The sequence below is a fragment of the Alligator sinensis genome, unplaced genomic scaffold (assembly GCF_000455745.1).
Source record: "Alligator sinensis unplaced genomic scaffold, ASM45574v1 scaffold583_1, whole genome shotgun sequence".
Classification (NCBI taxonomy): Eukaryota; Metazoa; Chordata; order Crocodylia; family Alligatoridae; genus Alligator; species Alligator sinensis.
Genome location: NW_005841983.1, coordinates 1,646,058 through 1,667,249, shown reverse-complemented (window position 1 = coordinate 1,667,249; position 21,192 = coordinate 1,646,058). Strand labels below are relative to the sequence as shown.

Genomic DNA, 21,192 nt, shown 5'->3' with positions numbered 1-21,192 from the left:
CTCGCCTCGCCTCGCCTCGCCCGGGGGTAGGTGCGGGGTGGGGACGGACGTGTGGCTGTGCGTGCCTCTCTGTCAGATCGTGTGTGTGTGTGTGTGTGTGTGTGTGTGTGTGTGTGGAGACGTGTGTGTGTGTATGTACACGTATGCAGTGATGTGTGCGTGTGTATGTGCACACCCACCGGGCATCACTGCATACATGTATATACATACACACACACCACACGCATCTGCAGTGATGGGCATGCACGCATGTGTGCCTGCAATGATGTGCATGCAATGATACGCGGGCATACAGGTGTGTGCGTACACTTGGGTACACGTGTATGTATACATGCATGCCCCTGTATAACACTGTGTATATGTGTGTATGTATATGCATTCTATATGTATATGTGTGTATAACAGTATACACACGCGTGTATATATTTTATATATACATATATATGTGTGTTTACTGATTACAAATGCATATATATACAATTAGTATATTCACACATGCATATACATATATATATATCTGTGTATACTGTTATTTATTATATATATATATATATATATATATAAAATCAGTATATATCATATATAACTGTGTGTATGTATGTGTGTGTGTGTGTGTTATTTTGCATAGCACTGAATGAGGTCTTGCCCATTTGGTGAAATGAAATCCCATCACAGTTCCTGTTTAGGGCGAGCAATTGTTGCCAAACAGCTGCTGCTTTGTGTTTCAATTGTAGATGTCCCGGGAGTGGGTTTTGGACATGGGTAGGGAGAGATGGTGTAGAAACAATGAAAGAAGAAGCTGACAAGGGTGAAGAGAGCATGTAAATACCTACAAAGCACTTCCCTTAGAAAAACTTTTTAAAATAATACTTGTGGGGGAGAGGGGTTGTGTGTCTGCAGTGAGGTGCTGTTCAGATGAGGTAGTCCAGCTTTTCCACTAAATGAACCTTTTCTGGTTTACAGAGGTTTAAGCACTTGGAACAGTGAACTAAAGGAAGAACTTGGAAGCAGAAAATTAAAAATGTATGATGCATGTAAAGGTTGGCAGTAATGCAGTTATTTTTCATAGTTGGTAGCGCAGTATAGGGAAGAATTATGCTCCCAAAGTTGAAGTGATTCCTGGGTTTGTTGTTCAGTCATAATGAAGGTTGCCAGGAAGATAAATTGTCACCTGTGCTCTTTGCACCTACACTGGTTGGAGTTAATTGTTTCTTCTGGACTAGGTAATTATAGGTTATATGCCGTTCGTGTCAGTGGTGTGTGTTTTGGATGTACATCATCTTGGATATTTAAGTGTATGTAAATATTTTACTCAAGAAGTTGTATACCAACCAAATGACATTCTTCAGTGATAGTGGCATGTAGGCACAAAGAAATAAATTGATACAGGTCACCATGTTTTTGATGGTATCTTTTTCTTAAGAAATTGTTTTCTCATTTCATTTTTCATTTGTTTTTTTGCTGGTGTTTACCTTGTGGTTTGATTGGATATTGTTCTCAGTAGGAAACATTTTTCTAAATACAAGCATATTTAGAACACAAGATCCAGAAACGCACAATGAGGTAAAATTGTAATTTATCCTTTTAAGAAAATATATTATGAATAGAACTGAAGTTGGTTTGCTTCTCCAAGAATATTTTTTAGTCCTCAACATTTAACACTTTTATTTATTTTTTCTGCAAGCCACCTCTAGTGCATTAAACCCTCTAGTAAAATAATTTTGCTACAATAAACTTGAAAGTAACAACATATATTTTCCATTGGCAGTTGATGAGTCTGTTTCAGTATCACTGAAGGGAGCATTTCCAGAATAAATAGAGGGAATAAAATCAATGTGATTCCATATTTTTCTCTCTCTATGTAAATGTGGGAAATTGTTTCCTCCCTTTCTGTCCATTAATGGTACCACTAAAAGGCTACAGATACAATGGGCCAGATGTACAGGAGGATCTGTTCCAACAAGATACAAGTAATGTGCAAATTTGCCTATATATCTTTACCAATGCAGCTCATTTGTTATCCCCTGCACTCTCAATATTTTTTCTTTGATGTCTCTGATCAATAGTGTGTCACTGTAACAGGAAGGACAAAGCTCAACCATCTCTGTGACGCTTAGACAGCTAAATCCGTTTCACCATGTAGTATGAAGGAAGCAGAATTTGAAGATGAGTTAAATGCTAAAATTAATGTTGAATGACATTTTGTTTCCATGTGTATGTCAAATTCTGGAAGAGTTCCAGAAGAGCTCTCTGGGTTTTAGTACATCAAGACCTACTAGCAAGAGTTTTTAAGTCTCTTTTTTTTTTTTTTTTTTGGGGGGGGGGGGGTCTAGAATGCTAGTGATAGACACTTTTAAAATATTCAAATTGCATTAAAAGAATAGCCACTAGGATAGAGCCAATCAGCATGGCTAAAAAGATACATGGGGTCTGTGACCAACTGAACGTGATACAGCTTCAAGATGCTGGCATCTGCCATGAAGAGATCATTTGAAACCCACACTTGATTAGGACCCCCAGTAATGTGACATGGGGAGGGGGAAAGGTACATTCATAGAAAGTGAAGAAAGTAGGTCTGATGGTTGAGGTGTATTAGTCTGGGATTCAGGAGATGCAAGTTCAGTTTCTATATCTGTCAATCTCATTTGGCATCAGGTAACTTCCATTTCCCTTTTCTGGGCCTCAGTTCTCCCATTCTTATCAATTAAAGGCTTCCATTTGCTGCATTGTTCTTGCAAACTGTAATGCAAGGTTTTTGGAGTGGGGGGGGAGTTTGTTTGGTTGTTTTTTCCCCCATACCTTCATCCAGCTCTATTCTACATGCAGAAGTATCTAGCTCAAGTTATCTGGTACTTTAAACTGGAGCCAGCTGGTCTGTTGTGGGGATATGGTTTGAAATTCCAACGCAGCGGACGGTCAAGCTGGCTAACGTCATGGGTACACAGCAACTTGAACTACTATAGTTTATCCACCACTAGTCCAATGTCTCTGCTAGTCTGCTTCCCCTGTGGCCACATCTACACAAGCTTGCTCAAGATGCAGAGCCTTGAAGCAAAAGCCTGGATATAAATATCTTGCGGCAAACAGCCATCCTGAGAAGAAACTTTCTTGATCTGGAAATTACCCATTACATTCGGTGAGTTTTAGGTGTGTCTGTTTGTGTGGGTCATTGAAAAGCTAAACGCAAAGGATACTTATTTTTCTACATGTGTCTCATACCTCTGCAATATTTCCAGGGAAGAGTGTTATTCCCATTCAAGGGGTGCATTTCAAGGGGTGCATTTTGTTGCCGAGAAATATTATTTTGCAGGGTATGCTGGCTTTTCCCAGGGTATTGTGTGGGCCTGTGCTGCAAAACATCCATTTGTCTATAGCCTGTGCTGCAAATCAAGTGGCCCAGTATAGCTCAAAAGTTTTTTCATAGTGTCACTGCTTTTGCTAGAGCTAGACTATTTTGAGTGTAGTAACTCTTGCAAGGAAAGACCTTAGATTTAAGCCTTTTAGGGCAGGGACTGTCTCCCACTTTGGGTTTGCAAAATGTTTTAGCACAATCATAAGCATAACTATTGCACACCATCACTGATAATGTAAAAAAGAGGCGGTCAGCAAATGGGACTTCTTGGTCTCTCATGTAGTCCGCGATGCAAGCAAACAGAAAAGGGAAGTAGAGGCTGTCATGGAATATCAGCAGCATTCTTATTTTTAGCATGGAAGACAGCCAGAGATAAGGAGGTAACTGTTGCTTGTTGGTTAGAGGGTTAAAACCCTTGCTAGGAAGGGGATTTTTTTTTTCTCATTTAGGTAGCAGAAAACCAGACATGCTAGATATGGACCAAGCGATGCAAGGTGAAATTTAGAGACTGTCCTAATTAGGCCCAGGCTCTGTTAAGTAACACATGGGTTTATTTATTTCAGATGTTTCAAGGTTCCAGAGATGGGGCCAAATGTAAGGAGGTTGATGTGGCAGATAGTTTAACCCCAATTACTTCTACATAAATCATCTGACACTTACAATGCTCAGTGCACATGATGTTGGCCTTGTATAGCTTCCAGTAACAAAAAACAAAAAAAATCCTTTAAAATATTATTTTAACAAATAAAGTTTGACAAATAAAAGATCACTGTTATCTGACAAAAGCCTACCTGTTCATTGTGGAGTGTGTGTTCAGTCTTTAAGATAGCTGAGTCACCTACTTTGTTATGAATACTACAAATGCAGGATACAGTGTCCTAGACTTTCCTGCCCCTCCTCCCCCCACCCCTTTTTGTTTTGTAGATAGTTAACTTTTTTTTTCCAAGCTAAGGGAATCAGAATGCTCTAGCTGTAGTAGCTCTGTGTGCCCACAAGCCGGTATTCTTAGAGAGCTGAAATGGTGGTTTGGTAGAGCAGTGAACAAGAGAGAGAAGCAAAATGGGAGCTGACAAATATTCTTGTGATGAATAAATGATTTACAGGGATGTTTGCCTTTTTTTTTTAGTTTGAAAGGAAAGGCCAGTGTAGCAGTACATAGTGCTAGCTCTGAATGTGTTGGTTTTAGGCCCAAATATTTTATAGCATCACTAAAGCAGAAAAAAATCATTTTACCCATGCAGACTATCTTTGAGGAAAGAAGGAAAAAAAATTGTTCTGTTTTTAAAGTCCTCCTGAAATGCTAAATTGTTCCACAAGAGTTTGCTGACACAAAGGTAGAGGTGATTTTGCATGAGATCCTAGACATTTTCCTTGCTAATTGTCATTAGCATTTATTAATTTTCCATAGCAGTTCCCACAGCATAGTTTTTCAAATTCGTTGCCCTTTTCGTGAAAGATGGTACATGTCAGCTGCATGAAGAAACTACAACAACGGTATGTTAATGTTGCTTAGCAATTCTCTGTTTTCCTTCATCTGTACTCTCACCTATCCACAGCATCCTTTCACTTGTGCACAAGGTTACATTTCTTGAATCTGATCTGTTAAATTGGATATTAATTTGTAGTTCTAGTTGAACAATCTTACAGGACTGTGGTATAAAATTAAGCACGTGTTCCCGGCTGGGTCTTGGGGAAACTCAGCAGCAGTGCTACAAATCTTCGTGCTCTCTCTGTCACTCAGCAACCGTGAATCGTGCTCAGTTTTTGAGTTCTACTGAATATGCACCTCAGTTTCAGGCATACTATTTCATTTATAATTCTGTCAACACCAAATATGGTTATTGGTATAGCCCAATTCTCTGGCAGTTCTTCTGTTGCAGGTTAGGTGGAAGGCTGAATGTTTTCAAGACAAACCCAAAGCTCTCAGGCAGTTTTCAACCCTGTCATGTTGTTTCTCATTTTCCTTTTCAGTCTTTGTGGCATAAACTTCTCATCAGCTTTATATATCTGAACTCATCAACTCTTCCTCCATCACTCTAAAGCATTTTCAGGCAGAATGAGTTAGTCGCTCAACTGCAGTTGGGAATAGAGAACTAACAGCTCATTTGGTTCAAGAGCAGGTTTGACCTGACTTGAACCAGTTCCAGGATTGGCTACAGCCATAGGTTTTTCACTTGGGAATCTTCTGGGAAAAGCTTCCATTAAGATGCAAGAGAGGGAAATGCCCTCTAGCCCTGTAATTAATTATGTGTTATGTCTTTAGTCTACATTAGGGTTTGGGCTGAAGTTCTGGACACAAGGAACCTCTACATTGATGTAACTTACTAGAATCCGGTGTACCATTATTCAGAGAAAAAACATTGTTTAAGTGACATCAATGTAGCTATTGCGTGTCTGTGTCTATCATGGGGTAGCCATTTGGTCAATATAAGCAGGCTATTACTGGCTTTTATGCCACCTAGTGGCAAGCTTTTCTAACAGCACTCCTGCAGCAACTATCCAGAGAGATTGGTCCTATGTCTGCTCCACACATTAGTATAATTTATGCTATGAACCCGTCAGGTGTTCTGTAAAACACCTTAAGGGATTTAGGAACATAATTCTTTCAGGACGAGTGTGAAGGAGCTGGAGGAGGGAGTGAGATGCTTGGAGATTATGGCTGGATTTTTCAACGTTAATTTAATCGGGCTAGTTATGAAAAGCAGCCTTGATTCAAACATCAGAATTGATTAAACACTTTCCCTCCTGTTTTTTATGGTAACATTGATAACAAGTAGGTTAAAGGACTACTGTGACTAATAGGAGGGTAAGGAACAATAGCTCTTGCATGCTACAGTGGATAGCACATTCTTTCGCATAGCAGATCTAGGATATTTCCAGAAGTACACTAAACAGGTTCTACATTCTAGTGAAGAAACATTTATTAATGGCAAGAGAATTCAGTTTACTTACTCAAAAGCCATTCCAGTTGCATTTCACCATTTGGTCCTTTTTAGCCTCTGAATCCTTAACGATACTAGTGGCTAATTTCTCTTTCTTTGTGTTCCTAGCTGTGGTGCGCCCTCCCCTCCCACACACTTTCATGCACATACGGACTTACACGCACTCACACTCAGTTTTAAAAGGAATATAATAGAAGTATTTGTGTGTTGGCTTTTTGTTACTCTGTGGGAGAAGAGTTCTCCTATAGTTGAATGGCCAAGTTATTAGTCTTTGGTTACTGCATCATTGAATAATGACATGTTATGAGACACCTATCCTTCATTCATGGTTCTTGATCCTATTAAACTTACTAACTAAAGGATTGGCCCAGTAAGTTGATAACTTTCAGTTCTCCACATATTCAACTCCTATCTGTAGTATTTTTTCTGAATCTAATACATGTCTGTGTGGGCCTCTTTAGATTAATTACTTGCTATGAAGCCAGATCAAAGTGGAGCTGTTAGAAAAAAAACAATAGAAAGGCAACTCAGTGGTCCAGATAAGAACACCCCAAAAGGTTCTAGTATAACAGCCAGGTGAATAGGCCTGGAGAGGTGTAGTCCCAACCTTGGTGACTGTTCTTTTATAGAAAAGTAGGGCTGGAAGGGACCTTCAGAAGTCATCTAGTCCAGTGTCCTGCCAGAGGTAGGATCATCCCTATCTAAATCATTCTATACAAATCCATTGTCTAATCTATTAGTAAAATTAAAGTCAACCCTAATACAACCACTAGGAAACACCTGCCACAGGTAAAGCAGGGGGACCATGGCAACTAATATCCTTTTGCTGCCAGGGTCATTAAAATGCACTCAAGATCCCAGGCAGAGGGCCATTTCTCCTGCTGCAGAGGAAGACAGAAACCCCCACAGTCCATACCAGTCTGACCATAGGGTAAAATTTTTTCCTGACCCCAAGTATTGCAATTGGTCTGACACTGAGCAGAAGGGAAAGACCCTCTAGCCAGGAAGCTCCAGGTTTAAGTCCCAGCACGCGTATTGGGACACCCCAGTCAAAATCCCTGACCTTGGCCACAACCAACACGCAGTGCTTCTAGGGAAGACAAGAAAAAAACCCCACTGATCCATCTAGCAGCAGGAGGAGAGGAAAAACTCCTTTCTGGCCTCATGTGGCAACCAGCAAAGCCAAGAAGCATTGGAAATAGGGATATTCAAGGCTGAATACCTAGAGATCAAAAAGTGATGATTAGTTAAAGATCCACCTGGCAGAAATGGATGGGGAAGTTGTTATAGATTGATTGAGAGCCATGGCATAAGAAGGATTGGTCCCCAAGAGAACTGGGAACACCAGATTGAGAAGAATGCCAGAGGTTGATAAAGGTCTCTGATTTTTAAATCCCTTTCTCACAGCATTATAAACCTTTTGGCAAATAATTCATGTTTGTTTATAAGAGGCTGCTTCTGTATCTCTGCCTACTGTCTCCAGATTTCTGAAAGGAAATGCTTGCAGCCAAGCTCATTGGATCTCCTAGGTAAAATGGTTGGCAAACAGAAATGTATAATTGGGAAGTACTCACAGATACTAACTAGATCAGTATCTCATCCCAAAGGGAAGTGGCAGCATGTCATTTCAAAGGCGTGTACTCAAGGGACTGGAGAAAGGTCCATAACAAAAGATGCTCATTACTTCACAGGAGCATGCTCTAAGTCAGTGCTTCTCAAAGCGGTAGTCCGTGGACTGGTGCACCGGTCACTGGTCCGCAGCGAATTGCCAGGAAAGAAAGAAATATATTTGCCGGTCTGCAGCAAGTTGCCAGGAAAGAAAGAAATATTTTTTCAGAAGCATAACGTTGATATGTCATAGCGCCACAGTTCGTACGTTCCAGCACTCCAGGTGATGTCACGTGCGAGGTGAGGAAAGAGAAAGAAACAGCTGGTCGCGCATTTGTGTAGTGCTGTTACACGCAGTTGCTGCCACTGGCTGAACCGGGCACCGGTCCCTGGCCCACTGGAAAAAAAATTGCCGGTCTGCCACATCAGATAGTTTAAGAAGCACTGCTCTAAGTAATACACAGCTTAGCCTCTTGATATGGTGCATCGTGATATATTATTAAGACATCTGTAGTCCCTAGCAGGATAGATGGAGTGGATCTTGAGTGATTTCTGTCCTTTTTGATGTGGGTGGACTTAAAGCACAGCCTAGGTGGTTTTCTTGTGAACAGTGTCATGGAAATATGAGATCTATCTTGTTGCTCTTTTTGTGTGTTTGTTGTGAGAATTAGCACAAAGATAAGGGCTGTAGTGACAAGATAAATCTCCTGTTTTCCATGATGCCCAGCTCTGTCTCTGTCTTGTCTCACTAAGCCATTACAATTGAGCAGTTGCTCAGAGTTTAAAAGTCTAATTGGCTGAGATTCAATCCTGCTGCTACTGAGGTAATGAGAAGAGCAACAGGAAGACTAATTTTCCAGCTTCTGTTGGGGGAGTGCACCTGCCTTTTGTAGTTTTCTGACTCATTTTTAGATCCTTACCTATTCTTGGATATTCAAGGAGCAGCCATGGATAAGAGTGCTCCCTCCCCGTTTTTAACGTTGCTGACTTGTTGCAATAACACAGAAGATGGCTGCCTGCTTATGAAGCATTCACATGCACAGCACAGCATGTTATAGAGTTTAACTGGCCTGAAAGGTTTTTTTTGTAGAGACTGAACTTGGACCGAACTAAGCTACTTAAGTTAAAAAGAAAATGTATATTGACCAGGGCAGTATCAAATGTTTAAACATTTTGTATGAAGTCTAGTTGCTAGAAAGAGATGGTTACACTGTATGGGTGTCACTTGCTCTGGTTTGCAGTTGGTTTCTTGATGGACTTGAAGGTGTTGTGTGTGGATTAAAAAAAAACCCTAAATATTTGGGATGTGGTGTTTCAGGGACTACTTTTATTTTAGTATGGTGCCACTACCTCCAGTGAGTCAAGATCCTCAACTAACAGCCATCTTTTATAAAAGGGAGAAAAGAGAGAGGTTATTTCCATCAATGTTGCCCTTTTCGTATATCATTTGCCCCTTTTATTGACCTTTAAAGCATGTTGTAAGGGTTACACTTATTTCTTGTGCTGTTCTTGAGAGGCCAGGTTAAAAGATATGAAGTTGTTAGATGTGGGAGAGCTATCATTTTCATGGTGAACAATTTTTATTTTTTTTTTAGCAGTTATGGTTCATTTTGGGCTCTCTTATCTCACTGGTTCTCAACCTTTTTGGACTCAAGTCACCCTTCCGTAACTACTGTGAATTTATGGCACCCAATTGCAGAAACTAATTTATATATTACAGTGCTGCTTCTTTCAGTGGAGAGTGGGGATCAGGCAGGCAGGGAGAAGACTGAGCCTGTGCTTATCTCCTCATGTCGTGGTACCCTTCAAATGATTTCACAGCACTCCAGGCTGCCATGGCATGCTGGTTGAGAATCGCTGTCTTATTTGTTATGCATATTTCAATTTGTATCAACTTCTAGAGCTATTTAAAGTTAGTGATTTAAAGAAGGCTTAAAATAGAATTATGGAACATAAGATATTTGTACAAAACTGCACTAGTTATACAGTCAGTACTTTGCTTTAACACGTGATTTATTTTTTTAGAGGGCAAATATTCATGGAAATTAATTATAAGAATTTTATATTTTTAGTCTAAAATGCAAGATAGATTGTTTTTATGTTTTAACGTATTATCTTTTTTTAAAAAGTCAAAAGTAAGCTTTAAAATGAATACCAAATTAAGATGGATATTAAAAAAAAATTACACGACTTTGGAAGTGTGCACTGTTTGAATTTGACTACAGGCCCCAATAACAGCAAAATTATTACCAATAAAAAAGAAGCCCCTGACTTATTACATGCCTGATCATCAGTAAAACCTTATTGCAAAAGGCTTTCCAAGATGAAGCCGTACCTTAATCAATATACTCCTGTCTTCACACTGAGAAAACAAGTTTAAACACCTATATTTCTGTAAATATTACTAATTTAACTAATCCAAGTGGCAACTGTAGATAAATATATTGAAAATATTTTGAAGTGCCTTTAAAGCATCTCTTTTTGTTTTTGTACAGTTCTTGACACATGGGTGCTATCACAAACAAATAAAATTTAATGTAATTGAATCATTTGATTTCAGTGGGAATAGTTGCCAATTACTGTTGTGAACTTATAGGTACAACCGTGATAAACATCGTAATGGAATTTTTAAGTATCATCTTTGCTATTTTTTTTCCTTTTGGAGAATTCAGCATGACTTGAGAAAAGGACGGTGTCTGTAGAACTTCTACATCCCTTGTCCCTCTATTATGGTTAGCGTCTGACCCTGCAAGATGCCAAGTTCTATGGGAACTGATGATGCTTAGCTCTTTCCAGGATGGAGGCTTGGCTATGTGAAAATGTTATTTCAGAAGTTATTCATTACCACTCTTGGTTCTTGATGAATTTTAAAAATCAAATCTTAAAAGCTAAACTCCCACTAAGGCTAAACCTTTCTTTCTGTGTAAGCTGCTTCACCAGTGACACAGTATTCAAACTGAGAATGCAGGTGACCTCACACCTAGAAGAGGTAATTCACTTTTGGATCTGTATTTTATATGGAAGCATGTCCTTACTCACAAAGGCTGTATTTGATGTGCCATGTTGGAATGGTCCAAATTATACCAGAATTAGGTTTTGCTTTTCTTTGTTTTTTGGTTTGTTTTTTTTACAGACTAGCAAATATTATAAGCTTAAAAGATGAAAGTAAATGTTTTTCCTTAGTGTTATAGACTAAGGTCTGAATCATACTCTTTTATATTTTATAAGTAAGGACTTCAGGACTGGAAGGAAAAGGACAATGGACAGTTCAATTTCCTTTTCTCCCCTTCGCCCTTCCAATATGAATGCCCCTTCCCCTCCCACCTCAGGTCTGTGTGAAATATGACTGTATGAAGTACCCATTTGGAAATTTAAAGTTAAAAACTGTGCAGTTCAGGAGATTTAGTGCTTCCATGTAGAGAAGGGGAACTAAAACTGAGCACAGAATGGATCTGTGGATCTGTTGGATCTAGAGCAGTGGTTTTTAACCTTTTAGACTCGAGGCACCCCTTGAGAGATTTGAGAGACCCCCCTCAGTAGACTTGAGGCATGTGGTTGAGAATCACTGGTCTAGAGGCAGGTGATAGAGCCTGTGTTGCTCTGGCCCTTTTACCAACCTTGCTTTTTTATGACAGGATTACATAGAAGTAAATAGCAGATTTACTCTTTTTTTTCCCCCTTGCTGCTTTTACTATGGGGAGTAAACTTCAGCTCATGAAATCTTGTGAAGTCTATGTCTAATATGTCTGTATGTCTAATTTTAGTTAAGTTTATAAGGTGCAAATCTACCCTTCCTCCAACTTATCCCAGGCCAGAACCACCTCCTTTCAAAGCTGGAAGACCTAATACTTGTCCCATTGAAATCATTCTGAAAGGCAAATAAGGTGAAGGGTTGCTCTTATGTCAACAAGAATCTTTGGATTTGCCAGCAATGGCTGACTAGCTGATAATGAAAGGTAGTAGAGTTATTCTGATGATCATCCTTATTTAACTACTGTTTGCTAATTAAAAGTGCCTCATCCAAAGCATATTGCAATCTAAGAGTCCCATTGCATTCAGTAAGTTTTAGGTGTGTCTGTTTGTGTGGGTCATTGAAAAGCTAAAAGCAAAGGATATTTATTTTTCTGCATGTGTCTCATACCTCTGCTCACTGGCCAGCACTTGAGACCTTCATCTCCCTCTTCTTAATATGTGGGCAACATTTTTTCAGGAGGCAGGCTGTTTCAGGGGATCTGAAAGCATTTGCTAAATTCTCACAAAAAATAGGGAGGGAGAATTTTGAAAGAGTTTTCAAAAAGGCATTTTCATTTTGAAATTGACTCTAATTATTTTAAAGGATTAAATTACTTCAAAATAAAGTCATTTTTCCCCATGGGAAACAACAAAATCTTATTTTTGTTTTTTGCAATTTGGCCATTAAGGTAAAAAAATATTTTTGTTTCACTAGAACAAATTTACTGGACATAGCTCATTCACATTTTTTCACCTAGACACCATATTCTTTTTTTGCAGCAAAATGGGAAGTTATAGTAGCTTGGTACTTGAGTGAAGAAGATTATATATTATCAGCTTAAGAAAACCCACAAATAATTGTTTTAGTTTCTTGCTAGTGGACCTAAGGAGATCGCCTATGTTTTGTGTTCAGTAAAGATGAAAGGCAATCAGATTTTGAATTCACTGCCTATGTTTTGCTCAGTCTAGTGGCAAGTACTGCTGCATTTGAAATATGGGAATGTGCAAGACCTAATACTTTGTTCATAAAATTGATGGTAACATAACTGGTTGTGAAATAAGCACTCTAAACTTTTTGTCATAAAGATGGAAACCACCTTAATAGGGGTTAGGTAAAATGCATTTTGCTTCCCCTACATCAAATAGTAAGGAGGAAAAAAAATGGACATTTTTTTAATGACGCTTATTTATAGCAGATAGTGTACGGGCTGCTGCTATTCTCAGCATGCTGGAAGACTATTCTCCAGGTGGAGCTTGCTTTTATTCAGTTTACTGAAACACAGCAGCACCCTACAAAACATGGCAAATTGGAAAATAAAAACAGTTCTGTTTTTACAAAACGTTGTATTGTTTTCTGAGAAGTCTTATTCTAAATGATGAAAAAGGCCTCAGTCCAGCTTGGAAGACCAGGTTTTTCTCGAGTGCTGAGTTAGATTCACCAAATGTGTAACAGGCAAAAAGCATCTGTCTCCTTTCCCCAGAAGATGCTTTTTAACACAACTGCTATTATCTCCTTATTTATTGCCTTCAACATCCTTTTCTCTCCCCACACAAGGTTGGGTTTGTTTGAATTTTATGAAGGTGTTTGTAATTACAATCCTCTTACTGCATTTCACATCAGTCTAGAAAGAAATAGGGAGACAGTGTTTTATAAATCGTGTTTCTTACCATCCTTTTGTGTTCGTTTCAAGTTTCAGTGAAAAAATATTAGGGCCTCCTGCTGGTTCTGATGAAGCCAATAGTAGAACTCTCATCAAACTCCAAGGGAGCTGGTCTAGACTTTTGGCTCCTATTTGTTGAAATTGTGAAACTACATAGTCCTTTATAATATCCAAATGGAAGCCTTAATAAATTCAACCCTTCCTTATTCCTTTTGATATCACAGGACTACTTACCCGCAAACTGACTATATTTTTCAAACAAACTTAAAAAACCCCCAAACCTGTGGGTTTTTTTAACAGTCCTTTTGTGAAGAATAGTTTATTTTTTTCAATATATTTTATCAACAAATTATGATGGGTTGGTTTTTTTTAGCAAAAGTACTGAAATGTTGATGTTTAAACTAACAGGAAACATTGTGACAAATATTGTAAAAGAAAAAAATATGCAAAATGAAAAACATTATTTTTTTTTTTGTAAACATTCAACCAGCTCTAGTTTAAAGTAAAGGATATTAATGATAGAATTCAAAACAAAACAAAAACCACCCAGAAAACCCAGGTGTAAAATTGATTTTGGTGTTTGCCAGCATAATGGCCAGGTAGTATTGAGAGAAGCTTCAGTTCTTTTCTGCCTCCTGATCCTCAAGGGGGCCAGTCTGTCTCCAACCAGAAATCTTGCTACATCAGCTACATGCTGTTTGTATTTGGTTGCTCCCTTGGCAGTTGTTATTTCTTAATGTGTTAATTGTCATTCTTGGACCCTGTGAGAGATGGTATAGAAGTGTGCGTGTGTGCATGTGCATACAATATTCTCATCCATGACTTGGACATACATACTCTGTGATTCCTGGCAGCTTGAACAGAAAATGCTATTTGCATTCTATACACAGCACATTCAGCAAGAGGATCTGATAACAATTCTAATAGCAGGAGAAGAATAATATAACCAGGCTAAATGAGAAGACCAACCAAGTTTTCCATTTTTTTTCTTCCCATTCAGTAAGGACCCTGATACCATTCTTGTTTCCGTGTGATACTGTTTTAATTGAAACTTGTTGGTTTCTTGCCAGCTTTTACTAATATTGTACAGTGAACTCCTTCATAATAGCATGCAGTCAGGGGAATGGCTGCATTGAGCAATGGGGATTTTTAGTTATTAAAATGAAACGTATGGTTTTAAAACTCTGACACTGTCTGTCCCCTCTTGGGCTGCTATGTAAAGGTCTGCCAGTATAGGTACATTGGTTAGGAGTCCAAAAAAACTACAAACTGTTCATTGACATAGCTACGTTGGCAAAACCCATAGCATTGACCTAGTGATGCAAACGAAGAGTTCTTTTGTAGGCTTGGCTTATGTTATTAAAGGAGATGATTGAACCTATGCTACCAAGAAAACTTCATCTGTCAACATATACTGTATCTCCACAATGCGGCTTTGTCAATATAACAATATGAGCAATACTTTGTAGCATCAACCTGAATTTTACTCCTGATCAGTTTCTAAGGTGCTACCCTGCCCTGCCTTCTGCCTGCCTGATTCACATTGGTATAGTTGAGATTCAAATCAGACTCTCACTATTAATTCTTGTATTTATAAATCCCGTAAGAAACTTTTGCAGACAGTAGTATGCTAAATTGGTGGAAACCTCCTTTTTAAAAAAAAAGAAAGATTTAAATGCATATTCTTTTTCTAATGGTTTTAATCTACTCTGTAAATCCAGTAATAGTCCTATAAAGATGCACCAGATTTATATGTGGTATATGTCAAGGGAAATCAGACAAAGGCAGGGCTGGATTAACCCTTTAGTGGGCCCTAGTCAAACAAATTTGTGGGCCCTGGGCCAGTCGAGACCCCCTTCCCACCCCAGCGCTGCCACCTGTGGGGAGCGGGGCTTGGAGCTGCTGCTAGGAATCAGCCACTGCAGCTGCAAAGCCAGTGGAGGGGAAGGGAGGGGAAGGGAAGGGAGGCAGACAGGGCCATTTGTGCCACTGCCATGGAGGGAAGGACTGGGGCCCCCTGCAACTCTGGGCTCTAGGCATGTGCCTAGTTTGCCTATGCATTAATCTGGCCCTGGATAAAGGCCAGGCAAATTGTGTGTAGGTGTTTTTAAAGAAATTTGGTTGGTTTTTAGGCGCATTCACACACAACTGTACGAGATATGTTGTCCTGTTGAACCCCCTCCTTCCCCAAATTCCTGCTAAGTACATTTGCTTCAAGAGAAGAAAAGTCCTCTGTGTTGATTAGAAATTAGCAGTAATGTTTTGACTTCTGTGAACAGTTTAAAATGAATTATTCAGTAGATAGAACGTACCATTCAAGCAGCATGTCTATCTATGCCCATTTACAGCTCTGTCTCCAGTGAAGCTATCATTGATGCCAGTGGGAATTGAGCACATGAACTGAGGGTAAAATTTGGCCCATAGCCTGGAACACCATTTAACTACACGTATGAAAAACAGAATAAGAATATCTGCTGTGCTATAGTAGGGTTGAAGTTCTGTTGTAGCTGTCCGTGATGGTCCAGGAAATATGTGAGAAGAAGAATTTGGGGGGGGATGATATCTTATATTGGACCAGCTGTATACCTGCGAGAGATGTTAGACCAACTTTCAGGCACAAAGTGCTCTTCCTTAAGTCTCACTTTGCACCAAAAAGCTTGTCTGACATCTCTCCCAACTATAGAACTGGTCCAGTAAAGGATGTCACAACCCCCCCCCTCCCTCCCCTTGCTTATTGCCTTGCTGTAGGCAGTGACCTAAAGTAGTACCCTTTTCTTTGGTTGTTTTAAGCAGGTCATGAATGATGGCACAGATCTCTTTTAAGAAACATTATTTTAACTAAAATCAATGAGTAGGAGTTACATATTTGGTTTGATTGCATCATTTGATTGAAAAAAGTGTATCCCATGAAGTACTGAGAATGTTTCCTTCCCTTTGAAATTAAGAGTTATTGAGACCATTAAACCTGTCCGAGGACTAGACCCATAGCTATCCAGTTAATTGTTGCACAAGCCAAAAAAGGAATCCAGGGCTGTCTCTAGAGCTGTTTTGGCTCTGCCATGTTACATGATTAAAATGTAGAAGCAGCCTTTTTCTGATGTCAAAGTAAATAGGCGAGATGCAAAATACACATATAGTTAGGCTGAGAAATATCTGGTTTGGAATAGCAACATGAGGATTACATGGGGGAAGGCACCCAGAGATATTGTTGCAGGGAGACACTGAATGAAGGAATGAAAATTAAATTGCTCAACAATAACAAAAGCCCATTTCCTTTCTATTCAGTTTTCCAGGCAAGACATGCAGGATGAAGGTGGACCTTAATCTTGTATTTAATTTCTTAATTTTAGAGGGGTGCTCAGTTACTGGGGTGATGTATATGGTATCAGATCTCAGTAAGCAGCATAAGGACATTTTTTATTGGGGGGGAGGAGGGGATAAGACAGCTGTTGTTACTTCATCAGTGTCCTTTGCCAGTGTTACAGCCCATCATTGACTGTTATTTAGTGTCAGAAAATTTATGGAACAGCATGAACTCTTAAAAAAAAATGAGGAATGCATTGAAATGCCTTGTCATGTTCACATTCTTGGAATGGCAAGTTGTTTCATTTTTAAATTTGTCCAAGTTCTCTTAACTGTCTGCACAACTGATATCTTGTATAAATAGCTTAGTGCTGTACCCAGAGAGGGGAAAGATGCAGTATCCAGGTAACCACAGAACGAAAGGCTGACAGATCAAAGACTTATGCAGCAGAACATCTCCATTCAAAAAAACACTTAAAGATCTGGTTATCTTTAATTTCGTGGCTAGGTACCATTTAAGTCAATAAAATTTAAGCCTGCTCTTAATTCTTTCCTGAATCAAGTATATGGTCTGATAGTATCACACTAGTTGCAAGAGTGTTTGTTGTTCAAGATACTCCAATCCTATTTGTGTGTGGGAGTATAGCTTTTATATCTCATTTTGTTGAGGTCTTTAAACAGGGAAACGCAACACTATGGTAAGTACTGTATGCATTTTGATATGTCGGGTTCAAGAGAGAGTTCTTGCCTATGCATCCCTTAGATAAAAATTAGGAGATTTGCAGTTTCTTGATAGTTAACGATTTTTAAGGGGTGGGCTGGCTGTGTATTTGGATCCATATCCATTATACTGTATGCACATGTAGAACAGTAACAGATGGATGATGAAAGTTTCTAAACCAGGGTAAATTTTCCCAATCCACTGCAGAATTTGCACCAAAAGAACTAAGGTTAAAACTCTACTGGTGTAAATTAAACCAGTTTAGGTTTCACCTGTTCATGTCTATTCTGGAGTTCATATTTGCTCAAGGCAAACAGGTAGTGGGAAACAGCCAGTAACCTACCTGCAAACCTACTTTGTGAGCTACCCTGTGATGGCTGCAGGTTTATCTGTTTCTGGTCCAAGTGGACAGAATTGAAGCACATTACACGAAGGTGTGAGTTCATCTGTCCATACCTTTCACTACTTGTAAGGCCTCCATTACTACAGTGTTTGTAGTCTTTAACATATTTATCCTTGCAACACTCCTTTAACATCTTTATCCTTTAACATCTTTTAGTCTTTAACATATTTATCCTTGCAACACTCCTGTGTAGTAGGGAAGTAGTATCTCCATTTTGTAAGTAATGGAGAGAGTCAGAGGCTTGTAGCCAAATTTTTAAAGGCACCTAGGATCCCCAGTAGATAGATGCCTAGAAGGATTTATTTGCATCTATATACCTTTAAAATATAAACAAAAGCAACTTGCTGAAGAGCAGACAGGAAGTCTCTAGTAGAACAGAAACCCAGCTGCTAGTGTTCTGAGTCCCAGTCAGCACCCTAACTAGTGGACTTTGTCTCCCTAATTACAGAAAAAGAGTAAGTAAAGGAGAAATGGAGAGTCAAAGAGGCGACACTAAACAATCAATGGTATAAATGACGTGATGGCATAGAATGCCAGCCAATTTTAATTGTCACTTAACTGGGAGGATGTATGTATGACCATTCATTAGTAATACAGTCACCCCATGGTTGGGTTACGTCGTGGTGCATGTTCCTTGTTTGTGTGTGGTGCATGTGAGGAAAACTGAAGACTAATATGTAGGTAATTAAACAGATTTTAAAATCTTTTAAGCAGTTAGTACTTCACAGGCATTAGGTATAGCTTTATTTAGAGCATTAAAATGATTGTTTAATACATACAACAGTTGGGCTTATCCACAAAATAATCTGCTAGTTCCCTTTTATTATTCTGAAACATGTTAAATTTTTAAAATGGCTTCCTTAACCTATCCCTAGTTGTATTTTATGGCTGAGGCTTTATGGATTAGCAACACAACTGCAGCTTTTGAAAAATGCTCTCTTTAATTTCCTTTCTATGCATGTAGTGCTGCTTTTCAAACGGTGCATCAAACAACTCAGCCTGGAAATTTCAGGTCCGTTTCCTGTCTGGTGCATGCTCATAAAGCAGGATTGTCGGTACTGTACAGAGCTGCAGTACTGCAGAAAGTCAGTAAAGAGCTGACCACCTCGCCTCTATCAAAAGCGGTTGAGAAACCCTGCCTCATCTGCCTTTTTACCACACTTGACTCCTGCAGAGAAACATAGCTGGAAACCTTGAGGGAAAAGGAATAAAAAGGAAGCTGAAATTGCAGTGAGTGCTCTACATCTAGGTCTTACAGTAAGGTTAAAGAGTATTTATTATAAAATAAAACAAAAAGGCAGATTCATTAAAATATCACATTAAATGTAGACATTTTGCTTGAACTTCTGACTCTCTCACATACAGTATGACACGGAAATAAGATGATTAATCATCCCAGAAATGGAGTGGATTTAAATAGCTCCCTAATGGGTTTTATATATAAGATTAAAATATATGCATCTATATATTTTAATTTTTGTAAAAAAAGTATGTGATGGAAAATCAGGAAATACGGTGTAACACTTGTATTTAGAAGGTGTATTTGCAAATGTGTTTCTATTTAGGGCTTTATTTTGTTCATATCTACTGCATAGTATTAATTTATTTGATTGAATGATTGCGTAGCTTTCAGCAGTATCAAACAGGAATCCTCCTCTCCCATTCTCACAGTGCACATAGCTTTTTCTCACCTTTTAAAATGAGAAGAAGACATAACATCAATAGAAAAATTATTACCTAGGCTTAATATTGTAAGATTTCAGTGCCTGAATTTTCTGATAGTAATGAAGCCAACCTTGGGTTTGTGCTATGAATTTGATTGCAGTGAAGTAGTTACAGTGAATTTGATTTCTGAGACTCCCAACAAAGCTTGCTCTTTAGCCTTCACCTTACATACTTTTGTCTGAGGTAGCGGGGTTCTTTTGTTTGGGGTTTTTTTTCCAAAGCTCTTACTTTCTCTCTTACAATTCAGTAGTTTGTAACAGTTACTGTCAGTGAGCACACCCATAAGCACCACTAGATAGAGGATAATCTCTGGGTGTGGAGCCCAGCATATCTCTGACCATTAATCTATCTCTGTTTATTGCTTTGGTGGTGCAAGGTTACTAACCTCTTCCTTTTCACAAGGGGGACATCTGTGAGTCCTGTCGACCCCAGGCACATGCATAAGCCCAGTCCAGTAATTTTAGCTACATGAGCACACTTCACTGATCTTAATAGGACTACTTATCTGGACATGAGCTACTGCTCCTGCCAGAAACGTTTGTGGGATCAGTCTCTCCCTTCTACTTCCTCTGGGTCCTAATTATTCTGCTTGTTTTTGCAAAATTGGACATCAAACACTCCTTTGGACAGGACTTGCCCTTGCTGTCTTATGTGAAAGAGTAACATGTATGTAACTGTAGCGAAGGTCTTTTGGAGGTCCTGTCATATTGCCTTGTCCCTATACATAATGTACACTTATGACGTGGATTGAAACGATAGGAAGTGTAGAGACAAGTAGGGTCAGGTGGCATCAGAGAAAACACAAGAGTATTGTTGTGATGATGGTGTGGGAAACAAAAAGGATGCAGCCCCTCTGAAGGAGGCTAAGGGTGGTAAGAAGGTGGAACAATAAGAAGGGAGTAGTACTAATGTGGCTTTTCAGCTAATTGGGAAGTGATGAACTTCAAGGCAGGTAATTACTGTAATTAGATTATGGGACAGCCAGTTAGCTAGACCTATGAATCTAGGCAGAAGTCAGGGAATATGTCAAGTGGGGTCTGTGGGAGAGAGAAATACAGTTTGCCACCAGCAAAATGGCAAGTTTCACGAGGCACAACGCTCGTTCCATGAGCATGTGTTTTAATGGCGTCTGTCAACCAAATGTGGAAACATTTCAGTAGGTATCTGAAAAGGAAAGCAGACCTATTGCTCTGTCTGCTGATGGGTGCAAGGTCAGAAACCTGGAGGGAAGGGAGGTGTTTTGTGGCAAGCTTCTATACCCTCTTCCACCGAATACATTTCTGATGCTTTTATATTTTAAATAATGAGAATGCCAGAGGTTAAATTCTCCCATTATGAGTCTCCTCGTACTTCGGTTTTGCTTTGCACGTAAAATGTAAAAAACATCTCATGGCTAAGGGTGAGGGGGGTGGGTGGGGGCGGGGGAGGTTCTTTTGTGCTGTCATGAATTTCGGAGAAAATCCATTTGCTGTGGCTAATCTAACTTTGAGAAAAATACTGTATTCCTTTTGGCCCTCTGCTTGCTGGAGAAAGGCACAGAAAAGTTTCAGAGGTAGGGATATGCCCAAACCATTAATCTTGCTGGGCTATTGAATGTATAGCCATAAGGGAAAGGTAAGGGATTTGCGTGGAAATAGGCAGCTTGCTCTTGAGCTCTCTGAAACTGAATCCACTGACCCAGGCCATGTAGAGCTTACCCCCCCCCCCCCCCGCTCTGGCCCCGCGCCCCACAGGCCAGGTCACTA

The 21,192-nt window shown here is 39.3% G+C and overlaps 1 protein-coding gene across 2 annotated transcripts in view; it reads left to right on the top strand.

Moving 5' to 3' along the window:
* Window positions 1-660: 660 nt before the first annotated feature.
* Window positions 661-21,192, top strand: part of RAI2 (retinoic acid induced 2) — a 62,356-nt gene continuing 41,824 nt past the window's right edge. The window contains exons 1-2 of one of the 2 annotated variants that reach the window (XR_003093452.1): window positions 661-3,136; window positions 3,916-4,108. The gene's annotated coding sequence lies outside the window, so the exon portion shown is untranslated. Of the gene's footprint in view, window positions 3,137-3,915; window positions 4,109-21,192 lie in introns of those variants that run through there. The other variant, XM_014518785.2, reaches the window with a different exon arrangement.